Here is a 15,188-nt window from a genome sequence, read left to right as displayed (position 1 = left end):
AGCGTCTTAAACTATTTTGTTTAGTTAAGACTAAATCTGACTCCAGCAAAGTATGTAGTGTTGGCACTACGGGGATTTCTGGCTACAGAAAATTCCGCTGATCAATGTGCTAAGTTGCCTTAAATACCCAGACCAGAGTAAACAGTAAAACCAAATGGTAAACAAAATGAATTGGGGAATGAATTGATTCAGTGACTCAGGAGGGAATAATTTACATTGAAGACACACCCACAGCAGAGACATAATTTCTCTAAATACCTAATCTTAGTTATGAGCAGGTCTATGGCTCTGGGTTGAGACTATAGTACCAGAGACCTGATATTAATACCATTAATACCTGAGACATGATATTAAACATAAATATTTATATTTGCTGTGTAAATTCAATAAAGTATTTTTTCACACAAACATTAGGTGAGCTTGAGGTGATTTTTTAATGACAAGGGACATGATTGGGGATGAAAGGAGTGGGGTAGAAGGGAACAGATGTGGAGGGACAACAGTTATGCAATTTGCATTCAGTGAGGTGTGATGCTTGAGACAGAGATGCTAACTTTTTAAGAGACTTGATTTTCTCTAAAGTTCTTTGTTTTCTCAGGACTCAGGAGGCGATACTCACTGAGCCCAGACTACTTGGAATTGCTTTACACTCCATATCTCTTTTATGCAATGAAGCTGTCAGTCCGTAACATTATGCCTAACATAAGTCAAAGGGGTTTTGAACAAAATGAGGGTCAGTTAATGATGACAGAATTTTAATTTTTGGGTGAACTATTCCTTCAAGATGATAATGACAGGGTAGTGATTGATTTATAGTCATTCCTAGAAGTAGCCCTTTGAGAGGAGACATTGAATGTATTTGAAATAGCATACTACCGTACGTACCAGTACTATTTCTGCAGTATTGAGTATGTATAATAAGCATAGTATGCACATTTTTTGTATGAATGGAATACCTGTATAACCAAAGTAAAACATTTGTCAAAATGTGCAGTAAATGCATCACGGTGCAACCCCCAAATGTTCAAGCCAAATCTACGCCCTTGCCTGTGTGCAGTGACGGGCCGTGCTTTTAAAGTCTAGGCCTTCAGTGTGATTTATGCCATTAAGAAAACATAGTTTCACAGTGAATAAGACACCCTATGCCTTTGGGGCGTCATACATTATGTCGCAGCTAACTAGTAATACCAATTGACATTTTAAAAACACGTCCACACACGAAAGCCAGAACTTGAAACGACACTTAATGCTCAAGCAAGCCTAATTTTAACTGCAGCATGACTGTTTTGTGAAATCTCCCGAACAGACATTCAAAAATCATAATTTTTCATATGAATCAATCAAGGAGGTCTATAATACCTGGAAAAATATATCTATTAATATTTGCGATTTAAATGTTGCTTGCAATAAATTTCGTTTCATCAGGGTACATGGTTATGCTGCGTTCCATTCAAGCTGGATGTGGGATATTCCTACTTGATATCTCCGACCATAAATGCATTCCATTCCACGATGTTCGGAAGATGATGTTTAAGGAAACAAAACTGCAACGCTCCCGTTAGCTTAGCAGGGGTTTGACTCTCATTAGAGATGTTTCCTAGCAACCCAACTGATAAACAATGCTGCAGCACTAGGATTTGTACTACAGGTGTACGGTTATCAAAAGAGGTTATAATGTTTTATACACCTGTTTCTGCAGGCATTTGTTAAACAAGCTTTAATATCATGTAATGTGGAAATGAACTCATTTATCGATATTACTTAATAAAGTGAATGTTTATCAATTACTTTGTATATCTCCCTGAGTTTTGACATGTTTTTGTGACATCATGCCCCTGCATCTCGGCGAAATCGGAGTTGAGAATTTCTGCACCAGCCTACAAGTTGTAATTCTGACTTCAAGATGCATTTCATTGCACTATTCCAACATTCCGAGTTGAATGGAACGCAGCCCTACTTTTCAAAACTTAATCTGACACTGAATTCTCCAGCAGCCTCATTTACACTTAGAAAACTCCTGATGTTGCTATAACAATGCAAAAAGCACGTACCAAAAGATCACACCCACCAAGAACAAATAAATCAATCTGATTGGCTGATGAATCTGACAATCTGACTTTAGTTGCTCATGCACTGTTTAGGGATTCTGTGGAAATTCTGAAGGCCTGAGGGGGTGGAGCTCAGACTCACTCACGTGTGAAACAGTTGTCACACTTTGCTTGTAAGCATCAAGGAATAAATTCTGACTGGATAAACTTTTCGTTTTTCTCTATTTGTTTGTAGATTAATTAAGAGTGGAAAGCAATAACAAATACATAGGCAAAAAGGTGATTGAGAATGAAAGGATGAAAAATATTTATTTAGCATGTTAGGCCAGCAGAGAAGGCTTTGCTGGCCCTGAGAAATCGCCACTGCCTGTGTGGCAAATGAAATTGAAGTAATATCTGCCATCATATTTACAATCTTTTTATTGACTCATTATTTGATAATACTGCCAAAAGTTATAATACTTTTACAGAAAATTGGATAAAAGAATGCTAAATAAATGCACTTATTTTTTAGATGACAACTTGACTCCAGTTGCTGAATTAAAACATATAGTGTGGTCCCAAACTGCATACAAAAATAGTATGCATTATATATTATGCAGTAAGCAGTACGCTGTTACATTCCAAACATAGCCCATCATTTTAATCAGCTTAGCCAGATATAAAAGTTAAATAAGATCTCTCACAAACATGCTCTCAAGACCTGGCACGTCAACATCTGTATCTGACTAAATTCTAGATTACCTGTATACTGTATATCAGGCAGCTCACATGATCTTACATTCTCAGTGGTGAGAGGACAGCGGAACATATCAAATGGAGGAAACTGATGCTGCGCTATTTGATAACATCAGACTGGACACCTCCACTTGCCAGATCAGTGTGGATTCAATGAAATGAGGAAATATAAGAGTCCAGTTCCAATGTTAATCCCCCAGCTGCAGACATGGAAAGCTGGCCTACATTAAGACTGTGTTTTGTGTGTGTGCATGTCCAGAGGATTACATAAACAACACAGCCAGATGGCACAGCTAGAAGAGAGACTTTGAACTGAGCTGCTCAAAGAAAATAGAATTTGTGGAAGAAACAAAAAAAACAAAAATAAATTCACTCAATAAACCCACCGGTCCATTCAGTCATAATCCGTGGAGGTAAACAGTAATATCCTTAAACACACAGTAGTTTTACGTGATTAAAGTAGATCAGAATGGATTTAGGTTGAGAGTAGAATGCGTAAGGCTCTAACATCATGACACGCTCACCAGTAATGATACCAAGAACAGCAGTTGCAGAGGCATGGACATCTATGCTCACTTGCTCTTTCGTTTGCATCCTGACCTAGTTCCATAACTGCTAACTCAACTGGCATATGAATTTACTGAGTTGCAGTGATACATGAGAATCGATCTGGGTCATATTTATCATGAAGATATGCCTTGCAGCCCGACATCTCATACACCGTTCTGCTTAAGTCCCTGCATTTACACACACACACACACACACACACACACACACACACATACACACACACACACACACACACACACACACACACACACACACACACACACACACACACACACACACAGTGGCAGGACTCTAAGGTGCATCTTACTGTGTCTACAATGAAAATAAGCAACATCATTAGCTTTGGTGATTGTAACAGGTGCATTCTAATTTTGTTCACCAATAAAATTTCTTTAATACCTAAACTGTGTCTCCTATGCAGCCATGAGATTAAATGGAGAGCAAATAAACACTTTTGCTTAAAGGCACTAATACACTCACTGCGAAGTTCTTTTTCATTCTTCATTCAGAGCTTAAAAAAAGGTCAAAACAGACACCACCCAAGCTGCTGTGGCCGGTTTTGTGCCAAAATCTGACTCCCTGCCAGATTCTTACTCCCCGCTACCTGATTGGTCCCTATCCCTAAAGTCCACCCCTAACCCTAACCATAGGAGGGAGTCATTGATCCCTATGTCTGAAGCCCAACCCTACACCTACCCCTAACCATAATCATACTAGGGAGTCAGGAATCAGCATGACACCTGTGTTTTGAGGAGCATTTGAAGATGAGACACACACTATCAAAAGACATGTAAAATGTTAGCCAATGTGACACTACAATGTGTTATCAATTACTCCATGGCTCATTCTATGAATAGAATCAAAATGAGATCAGCAAAATAATCTGTTTTAACCACTCGAAGATGATATAAGTAATATACACTCACTGAGCATGTTGCAAGGAACACTATGGTCCTAATAAAGTGCACACGTGAACTTTTGCTGTTGTAGCTCATCCGCCTCAAGGTTCGACGTGTTGTGCATTCTGAGATGCTGCTATTCTGCTCTCTACAATTGTACAGAGTGGTTATCTGAGTTACTGTAGCCTTTCTGTCAGCTCAAACCAGTCTGGCCATTCACCGTTGACCTCTCTCATCAATAATTCATTTCTGTCCACAGAACTGCTGCTCACTGGATGTTTTTTTGTTTTGGCACCAGTCTGAGTAAACTATAGAGACTGTTGTGTGTGAAAATCCCAGGAGATCAGTAGTTACAGAAATACTAAAATCAACCCATCTGGCACCAACAATTATGCCATGGTCGAAATTACCGAGATCACATTTTTTCCCTATTCTGATGGTTGATGTGGATCATGATTTTATGCATTGCACTGCTGCCAAACGATTGGCTGATTAGATAATCACACAAATAAGTAGGTGTACAGGTGTCCCTAATAAAGTGCTCAGTTAGAGTATATATGCAGTAGATAATGTGTAATTTGTCATGTTTACAATCTGCATTCATGATGCTAATGCTAATGTTAACATGCTACGCATGGCCATTATATATACCAGTTACCATCTGGTATTGTATTTTATAGACCTTTGTAGACTTAATCTATAAAAAAAATCACACTATATGGTCTTGGAAAATTTCTGAGACAGTGCGCAACCACGAAAGCCATTGGGGTAGCATACGTTGATGGGATAACTGTATCAGTAAGGTTTTGTGGTGTCTCAATGTGTGTGTCAATTGCGCTCACTCCGCTGCGCTATGTAAACAAAGATGTTTTTGTGCACACCAGATTCAAATAGTTGAAGAGGTAAACAGAGTGCAACATTCTGGTCCTGCAAGTAAACATCTCATTCATTTTTTTCCATAGACAAATTGATTTTCTGATTAACAATTTTTATTGATTTACAAAACATATATATATATATATATATATATATATATATATATATATATATATATACACAGAATCATCAATTAACACCTACAATCACCCCTCCCCCTCCTAATCCCCAACCCCACCCTGGCCCCTAACAACATCCCAGTGGTCGTACATGATTATAGACACACACACACACACACACACACACAAAACAAGTAAAACATTTTATAAAAAATAATAACAATCACACATCCAGCAACATCAGATATCTGCCTCATTTCTCCATAAACAAATTCAATTTCCCTAGTCTTCTAAATGACCCTTCTTCAAAGGCCGCCACCTTCCCCATCTCCGAGCACCACTCCTGAAATGAGGGCGCTCCAGCCGACCTCCAACCCCTTAAAAGAATCTGTCTGGCGATCATGACACTGGTTAGGACCCAACTCTTTATGTGTCTATTCTCAACATCGATGACCGCACTGTCACCCAGAATACAGAGTCTGGGGCAAAATTAAACCCGAGTGCCCAATACATCACACACAATACTCTGAACCTTCAACCAAACTCCTGGATCTTAACACACCCCCAAAAGACATGGGTAATGTCTCCATCCTCTGATTGGCATCGCCAGTAGGTGGGTGTGACTTTAAGACCAAGCCTATTCAATCTAGAGGGGGTTCAATAGAATCGATGTAAAATCTTGAATTGCATAAGGCGCACCCTTGCATCTCTAGATGCAGACTTCACGTTTTTTAGAATCCCAGCCCACACTCCCTCCTCCAATACAAGTTTAAATCTTTCCCCCATAATCTCTTGATAGAAGTTGAAGCTCTGTCCCCCAGACTCTGAATTAGCAGGAAGTAATACACTGATGCCTCATGACCTTTTCCAAAAGCAGTAATCACCACTCCCAAAGTATCTGCCGCTTTAGGGGGGTGTATGATACTTTCAAAAATAGTACAGAGCAGGTGGCGCAGCTGTAAATATCTAAAGAACTGAGATCTGGGAATCCCAAAATCTCGAACCAGATTTTCAAAGGATCTCAATACTCCGCTATCATATAGGTCACCGAGTGTATTAACCTCCCTCACAATCCACTCTGACCAGCAGAAAGGGGACTTATTAATACATAATTTGGGGTTCAGCCATAAGCTCGAGGCAACATTTAAATAAATGTCTGAATTATACACTCTGGACACTTTTGTCCATACCGAGTGTAAATGCGAGATAATGGTGTAATTTAACTTCTCCGGTTAGTTTGATAGAAAGGCTTTGCAATGGCAAAATAGGGGCAATACAAAACCAGGAAGGGGCTCTCTCAGGTGGAAGCGACCAATGAGCCAAATGTCTGAGACCGAATGCATAATAATAAAACAAATCTTGGGTAGGCCTAGCCCACCTTTTTCAATCAGCCTATGCAGCTCACTGAAATGTAATCTGGGACATTTCCCATTCCAAATGAAGGACTTCACTATGCTATCAAATTTCTTGAAATAAGAGAGGGGGACATATATAGGAAGTGACTGTAGCAGGTAGTTGAATTTTGGAATACAATTCATTTTAATAACATTAACCTTCCCAATCATCGATAAATGTAATGAAGCCCACCTGCCCACATTGCTCGAAAACCTTTTTATAAAAGGGACAAAATTAACTCTAACTAAATCACACAAATTTGCTGGGAATAAAATCCCCAAATGCTTAATGCCCTGTTTGAGCCACTGAAAGGCACCCGGCTGAAAAGCCATTATCAGGCAGTACACTGTCAGAGCCAAAGCTTCAGATTTAGACCAATGAACTCTCTATCCCGAGAACTTAGAAAAGGAATTAATAATTCTGTGGAGGTAAGGCATAGATCTAGAATGGTCAGAGACGAATAATAAAAAAATCATCTGCGTAAAGCAGAAGCTTATGCGCCACACCTCCCGTCATCATCCTCCTTCTTATCGCGGCTGCTAATGGTTCCAGGGCAAGACAGAACAATAATGGGGAAAGAGGGCAAACCTGCAAAGAGGGCAACCCTGCCGGGTGCCCCTATTCAGAGTAAAATATGTCTTTTCTCCTGAAGTCCACCACATGCTCCTTGGTCTTACTGACGTTGAGGGAGAGGTTGTGCTCCTGACACCAGCGTGTCAGAGTGTGCACTTCCTCTCTGTAGGCTGGTTCATCATTGCCAGTGATCAGACCTACCACCATCATATCATCAGCAAACTTAATGATGGCATTGGAGCTATGTGTTGCCACACAGTCATATGTGAACAGGGAATACAGGAGTGAGCTGAGAACACAGCCCTGCGGGGCTCCAGTTTTGAGAGTCAGTGATGAGGAGATGTTGCTGCCCATTCTAACCACCTGGTGTCTGCTTGACAGGAAGTCCAGGATCCAGCTGCACAGCAAGCTGTTTAAACCCAGAGCCCAGAGTTTCCCATCAAGCTTGGAGGGCACTATGGTGTTGAATGCTGAGCTGTAGTCTACAAACAGCATTCTCACTTATGTGTTCCTTTTTTCCAGGTGGGAGAGAGCAGTGTGTATTGTAGATGCAAAGGCATCATCAGTGGAGCAGTTGTTGCGGTATGCAAACTGCAGTGAGTCCAGTGAGGGAGGCAGCACAGAGCAGATAAAATCTCTGATTAGTCTCTCAAAGCATTTGCTGATGATGGGGGTCAAAGCAACAGGACGCCAGTCATTTAAGCAAGTGATTTTGGATTGCTTTGGTACAGGCACAATTGTGGACATTTTAAAGCATGTGGGGACCACAGACAAGGAGAGGGAAAGGTTGAAAATGTCCGTAAAAACACCAGCCAGTTGGTTTGCGCACGCTCTGATGATGCGGCTCGGAATGCCGTCTGGACCTGCGGCTTTACGGATATTCACCCGTCGGAAGGATCGGGTTACATCCACTACAGAGATGGAGAGTGAACTAACCTCCTTAGCTTCGGCTGCAGGAGCTCTCTTCGTGAGGGCAGTGTTATTTCCCTCTAAACGAGCATAAAAAGTATTTCGCTCATCCGGCAGAGAGGCAGCGGTGTTCATGGCAGAGTTTTTATTCTCTTTGAAGTCCATGATGATATTTATTCCCTGCCACATGCTTCTAGAGTCAGTGGTGTTGAACTGTCCTTCAATCTTGTCCCTGTACTGGCGTTTGGCTGCTCTGATAGTTTTATGGAGAGCATAACTGGCTTGTTTATGCTCCTCCGCATTCCCGGAATCAAAAGCGGAGGTCCGCGCATTAAGTGCCGCATGAACATCACTATTAATCCATGGTTTCTGGTTCTGGTAGATCAGTATAGTTTTGGTCGGTACAACGTCCCCTGTGCACTTACTGATGAAACAAGTTACGCTATCAGCGTATACTTTGATGTCATCATCAGAGGCAGACCGGAACATCTCCCAGTCTGTGTGATCAAAACAGTCTTGTAGCACGAATCTGATTGGTCTGACCAGCACTGGATCATTCTAAGTGTTGGTGCTTCCTGTTTCAGTTTCTGCCTGTAAGTTTCATGCTCACTTATACTCCCATACAGTTCCTTGAGTGCCCGGTCTGCGTCAGCTTGTGGCAGGATGTACACAGTTGTGATAATGACCACTGTGAATTCCCTCGGTAGCCAGAATGCATGAGAAATTCCAGATCAGGAGAGCAGAAAGACTTGATAGAATGTACGTTCCTCTGATCACACCAGGATTTGTTGATCATAAAACATACACCACCACCTCTGCTTTTACCTGAGAGGTCTTTTGCTCTGTTCGCTCGGTGCACGGAGAACCCCGTGGGTTCGATGGCTGAGTCTGGAATCTCCGCAGACATCCAAGTTTCTGTAAGGCAGATAATGCAGCAGTCCCTCATCTCTCGTTGGAAAGAATTCTGCGCTCTCAGCTTGCAGAGCTTGTTGTCCAGAGACTGAATATTTGCCAGTAGAATACTGGGTAGCGGGGGATGATTTGAATGATGTCTTAGTCAGCATTAAAGCCAGTACTAAAGAAAACATGCCCATCCCATATCTTCCCAATTTTTTCAGCTTCCTGCGGGGAAAGATGCATTTCTTGAAGAAACACTATATCACATTTCTTACGCTTAAGAAAAGAAATAACCTTCCTTCTTTTTATGGGGTGCCCCAACCCATTGACATTCCATGTGGAGAAAGATAACCCACTCATATTAACATTTGACATTTTGATATAATAGACAAAATAAATTGTGTGTCAAAAATAAGATTATACAGACCACATTCCAACATTAGTGCAACAATCAAACCCCGAATTCCCCCCCGAACCAAACAAACAGAAAAAAGAAAAACGTGCGCATTAACACGACAGCGCAAACCGGCATCAATCCCTCTAAATTCAAAAGGTCCATGTACGCCTACGAGAGCTCCCGCAACAACTTTGCCATCGGATTACTCAAGTCCGGTGCTTCAGCACAAATTTTGTAAGGCAAAATTACATCACAGAAAATACTTTGTAAAACAAACCCCAGCCAATAGGCAGAATAAACATAAAGAATGTGTAAATTCATTCACAGAACTGTCTCGAAGGTGTGTTCCTCCACAAAACAAATTCCAACAAATATAAAGACATTCAGTTTCCTCAGACAGACAAACAAGTGTTCAGTGAGCTGGCTGTTTATGAGTGCAGCAAATGACAAAAAGTACTCCACAAAACAAACTCCAGCCAACAGGAGGCATAAGCACAAGGAACGAACAGATTCATCCACAACTGTCCCGAAGCAGTGTTGTTCCACAAAACAAACTCCAGCCGCTAGGCAGAACCAGCACAAAAAGAAACAAAACAGGCGTCCCGGTTCCTCGGATGGTCTAGAGTCAAATTCACTTGGAGTCCACATGAAAAAATACACCATGACATACTCAGTCCATCAACTTAAGAAAAGACATCGTTTGTGTGGGCATGTAGATATTTTGCAGCCATCCCCAGCATCCACTCTCAATCCGACAAGGAACCCCAGTGCAAAAGTGATCCTCCATCAATGCAAAACTTTCTTGAAGGAGAAATGTTATTCCACAAAACAAACTCCAGCAGCTAGGCAGAACCAACACAAACAGCAACAAAAATGGCACCCAGCTTCCTCAGACAGTCGAGTGTATGTTCAGCGAATCAATCCACTCACATAAGAAACACCAAATGGCTTACTCACTCCAATGTATTTATGAAGGACAGTGCTTGTTTGGGACATGTAAATACTTTGTGGCCATCCTTCGTATCTAGTCTCAGTTTGGCCGGAAACATCAGTGCAAAAGCGATCTTCCATTGATGCAAGAGTTTCTTACACTCCTTGAATCGATTGCGCTTCTCTCTTGTCGAATTCGCCAAATTCGGGAACAAGAAAATATTGTGATTCTTTCCTTTGCTCCTCAACTCGCTCAACATAAGATCTTTATCAGATGATCTAAAAAATTTGGCCAGAATTGATCGGGGCCTGTTTCCCTCAGCCGATCTGCGAGCCGGGACTCTGTGAGCTTGCTCGATTTCCAGCTTATGGCCTGTTATGTCGAGCAGACTCGGGAAGAGCTCGTCTAGGAATTTCACCATACCTCTGCCTTCTTCGTTCTCAGGAATTCCAACAATTCGGACATTGTTTTGCCGGCTACAATTCTCTAAGTCTTCCAATTTTTACAAAACGCGTTCCAAGTCTATCTTGGTCGCTAGCGGGTTAGAAGCTAATTCCCTCTCCGATGACTCCAGATAATCGATCCATTTCTCAATGTCTGACACTCTTGTAACCACCTCAGAGAATTTTGTCTCCATGGCATTGATCGATCGACGTATTACAGCAAGATTCTCCAAGTCAGCTACGACCTTCACCAGCATTGCCGACATGCTCGACAGTTGATGCTGAATCTCTCCCGCCGCACCGTCCATGCCGAGTCCCTGGTCTGCAGCCCTGTCTGGGGTATCAGCTTGAGCATGTAAATGTCTTTTAATGTCTCTAGAGCCCGAGGATTTTGAATTCTTTGACATATTGTCTTCATAGAACAGTTATGGATCAGGGTGTATAGAATCTCACCGGTTTATGACATAAAAAGTATTAAAAACTAGTGCGCAGAGCTCGCCATTCAAACGTCCAACCCTCGCATGGTGCCACGCAACTCCAGACAAATTGATTTTCAACTATAACTTCAGAATCAGCTTTATTGCCAAGTATGCTTACACATACAAGGAATTTGTCTTGAATTTGTCAGGAGATTCCAGTGCACAAACAATACAGTAACAAGACAGAGATAAAAAAAAAAAAAAAAATAGAATAAAAATAACAAGTGAATATAAAATAAAGTATATACAGGAATACACAATAGGACAATATATATATATATATATATATATATATATATATATATATATATATATATATATATATATACGTATGTACTATATACAAATACAATCTGTTATATACAGAAGCAAGGGAATGTAATGGCAGAAAAGGTATGGTATGTTGGATAAATATAAATAGACTAAGCTGTGTATTGCACCTTAATTATTGCTCAATGTGGCAATTTTAACTGTTCATGAGATGGATAGCCTGAGGGAAAAAACTGTTCCTGTGCCTGACGGTTCTGGTGTTCAGTGCTCTGTAGCGCCTGCCAGAAGGCAACAGTTCAAAAAGGTAGTGGGCAGGGTGAGTGGGGTCCCGAGTGATTTTTCCAGCCTTTTCCTCATTCTGGAAGTGTACATTTCTTGATGGGAGGGCAGGGGGCAACCAATAATCCTCTCAGCAGCCCAAACTGTCCTTTGTAGTCTTCTGATATCCGATTTCATAGCTGTACCAAACCAGACAGTTACTGAAGTGAAGAGGACAGACTGAGTAGAACTGTATCAGCAGCGCCAGGAACCTGAATGACTCCACTGCTGCCAAAGTGCTGTTTAGAATGGTGAGGGGGGTCAGTGTTGGGGAGTTCCTCCTAAAGTCCACAATCATCTCCACTGTTTTGAGCGTGTTCAGCTCCAGGTTGTTTTGACTACATCAGTGAGCCAGCCGTTCAACCTCCCTTCTGTATACAGACTCATCGTCATCTTGGATGAGGCCGATGACAGTAGTGTCATCTGCAAACTTCAGGAGCTTGACAGAGGGGTCCTTGGCAGTGCAGTCATTTGTATACAGGGAGAAAAGTAGTGGGGAGAGCACACATCCCTGGGGGGCACCAATGCTGATCGTACAGGTGCTGGAAGTGAATTTCCCCTGTTTCCCTAGCTGCTGCCTGGATTTTGCTGCCTGTCCGTCAGAAAGCTGGTGATCCGCTGACAGACAGGAACAGAGAGTTGGTGTAATTTAGACTGGAGAATAGCTGGGATGATGGTGTTGAAAGCCAAACTGAAGTCCACAAAAATAATCCTTGCATATGTCCCTGTTCTGTCCAAATGTTGCAGGATAAGATGCAATCCCATGTTGACTGTATCATCCACAGACCCGTTTGCTCGATAAGCAAATTGAAGGGGATCTAGAAAGGGTCCAGTGATGTCCTTCAGGTGGGCCAACACCAGTCTCTCAAATAATTTCATTACCACAGACGTCAGAGCAACGAGTCTGTAGACATTAAGTCCTGTGATTTAGGGTATCTTTGGGACAGGAATGATGATTGAGCGTTTGAAGCAGCATGGGACTTCACACAGCTCCATTGATCTATTGATCTATTTACCGTGAACTCTGAGGTTGATCATCGATGTTATATGCCTTTGTTGTAGCCATCAGTCCATGTTATTTAAACTTGATTGTTTAAAAATAGTGTTTATAGCAGAATGCCTGGTAAACAACTACACTACCCATGGTCCAGCAGAGAAAGATCAACTAATCAGAGAACCGCGACCAACAAAGCCTTACAAACAAGTCCCGCAGTGACCGCCCATTTCCATCATGCACTGCGAATGACGCAATCGAGTCTCCCTACATCCTCAAACTACTTATATATCCCTATATATCAGAATATTTAGCAGTAAACCTAAAAATATATTGTTTGTATACTTAAAATCAACAACCTAAAATCAATAGTTTCATATATTTCCATCGTTTTATATTACATTATATCATGCGCAATGCTTCATTGGTTTGTAGTTCGTACCCTCGTGAAACACAGTAAGTGCACAGTCTTGTACCTTTATATTTCTGTCAGATTTTTAAATACTTTTTTGCTTCAAATCAAAGTCTGTAAGTTTGAATGTTTTTCTTGTATTAAAGGAGGGCCTGACCAAACAAAAACTGTTCGGCCATTCGACCCTGTTTTGCGGCCGGCCCACCGGGAAAAGTCTCCCTATGGCCAGTCCACCCCTAGGAGGCGGGTTTGTGCTGCATGGGGCAACGCTATACCAGCATAAATAGCACCTGGTGTAAGGTATGCTGGCTGCTGGCAATGATGATGACGACGACGAAGATGATGAGAACCCAAGTGCAGTTTATTAATAAACATGAAACACCCTAACTACAAACATGAACAATCATAAACTTGAAACTTGGCTTGACATAAACTAGACATAAACTTAGCTTGCCAGGAACAACATACCATCACACTCAATACTAGACAACCACACAATGGAAAACATGAGGCTTAAATACATGGACATGGGGGACCATAAACCAATGAACAAACAGAACTGATAACAAGATAATTAAACAATAAACCAATGAAAACATGACACATGAACATGGAGGGAAAACAGGAATCACATGACAAGGGAAACAAGAACTAAACATTTCAAAATAAAAGACATGAATCAACAGAATACACATGACACCTGGTTAAATTTGATTGCGGGTGGTTAGTGAAAAAGGCAGGCTTTTGCACTGTGTGTGAGTGTGTGTAATGTAGGCTAAGCTGGTCCTCAGCACACATCTTGCTATCAGAGGAATAAAGCTGAATGAAAAGAGAGGAGGACATGGTGAAGAAACTTCACTTACAGCTCACTGTTCATCCTTATTTATTCTGTTGGATATCCCGCTTTTTATTTAATGATTGAATTTCTTTCATTTATTCCTATTTGAAGATGTGCATTCAGTTTGAGCAGAGCCATTGCAATCCACCATTAACGCTTAAGGCTGCAAAGCCTTTTTTCCAACATATGGCCACAGTTTGAAGTGTATCTGTAACATAAAAGTGTATATGGAAGCAAAGCAGCAAGGATAGTGCAGTGAGCACTCGCCGTAATCTATCAATCACACACAATTTATGAAACGACAAACCTCATTGTCTTACCTCGCAAAAAGCAAAAAATCAAAGCACCTCTAAGCCTGATATGAGAGTTTGACTGAAATTCAATTTAAGTGGGTGCTTGCCTAATATGACCTCACTACTATCTGTATTCATATGCTAACCCAACAGTAAGCTTTTCAAGAATAGACGACTGGGATGGCTTAAGGGTTGTGAATGGAAAAAAGTAAAAAAAGGGAATAGAGACAAACATGTAAGAAATGAAATTCTAAGGAGAATAGCTAAAATGGTCCCTGGTAAAAGTGTGCGAGAACACCAGCTTTGCACAAGCTGACAGTCATTATAACAGATTTGATAGGCGCAGATATTGCTATAATCTGATTAAAGCATCATCATGGTTTAATCTGATAAATGTGGCATGGTTTTTTTTCCTCATCCAGGACCACTAAAACCAGTTAAATGACCATGCAAGACCTTTATAGTTTCTTCCAGGCTCTACATCCCTAAATAGCCCAGTGTTTAATGCAATATTTGTTCTTTTAAGGTGCTGATGATATTAATTAATAGGTTTTATGTTTTCTGAATAAGCAAAACACAATTGTTGCCTGGCTGATACCAGTTGATTGGCTGGTACTTTCTTAAATGGGAATGTTAAAAAGTAGGAATTCTGTTTAATTAAGCACAGCACTTGAATCCAGTGTTCAGGAACACGGATAGCTCAGCTATGACCTCAACGTTAAGACATAAGCTAAAGCCATGTGAAACATATTTTTATTGCACTGTTTCATAATAAATCTGTCTTGAAAA

This window comes from Myxocyprinus asiaticus, chromosome 38 (genome assembly GCF_019703515.2).
Source record: "Myxocyprinus asiaticus isolate MX2 ecotype Aquarium Trade chromosome 38, UBuf_Myxa_2, whole genome shotgun sequence".
In the NCBI taxonomy this organism is placed as follows: domain Eukaryota; kingdom Metazoa; phylum Chordata; class Actinopteri; order Cypriniformes; family Catostomidae; genus Myxocyprinus; species Myxocyprinus asiaticus.
Note: the sequence above shows the minus strand (reverse complement) of the source record.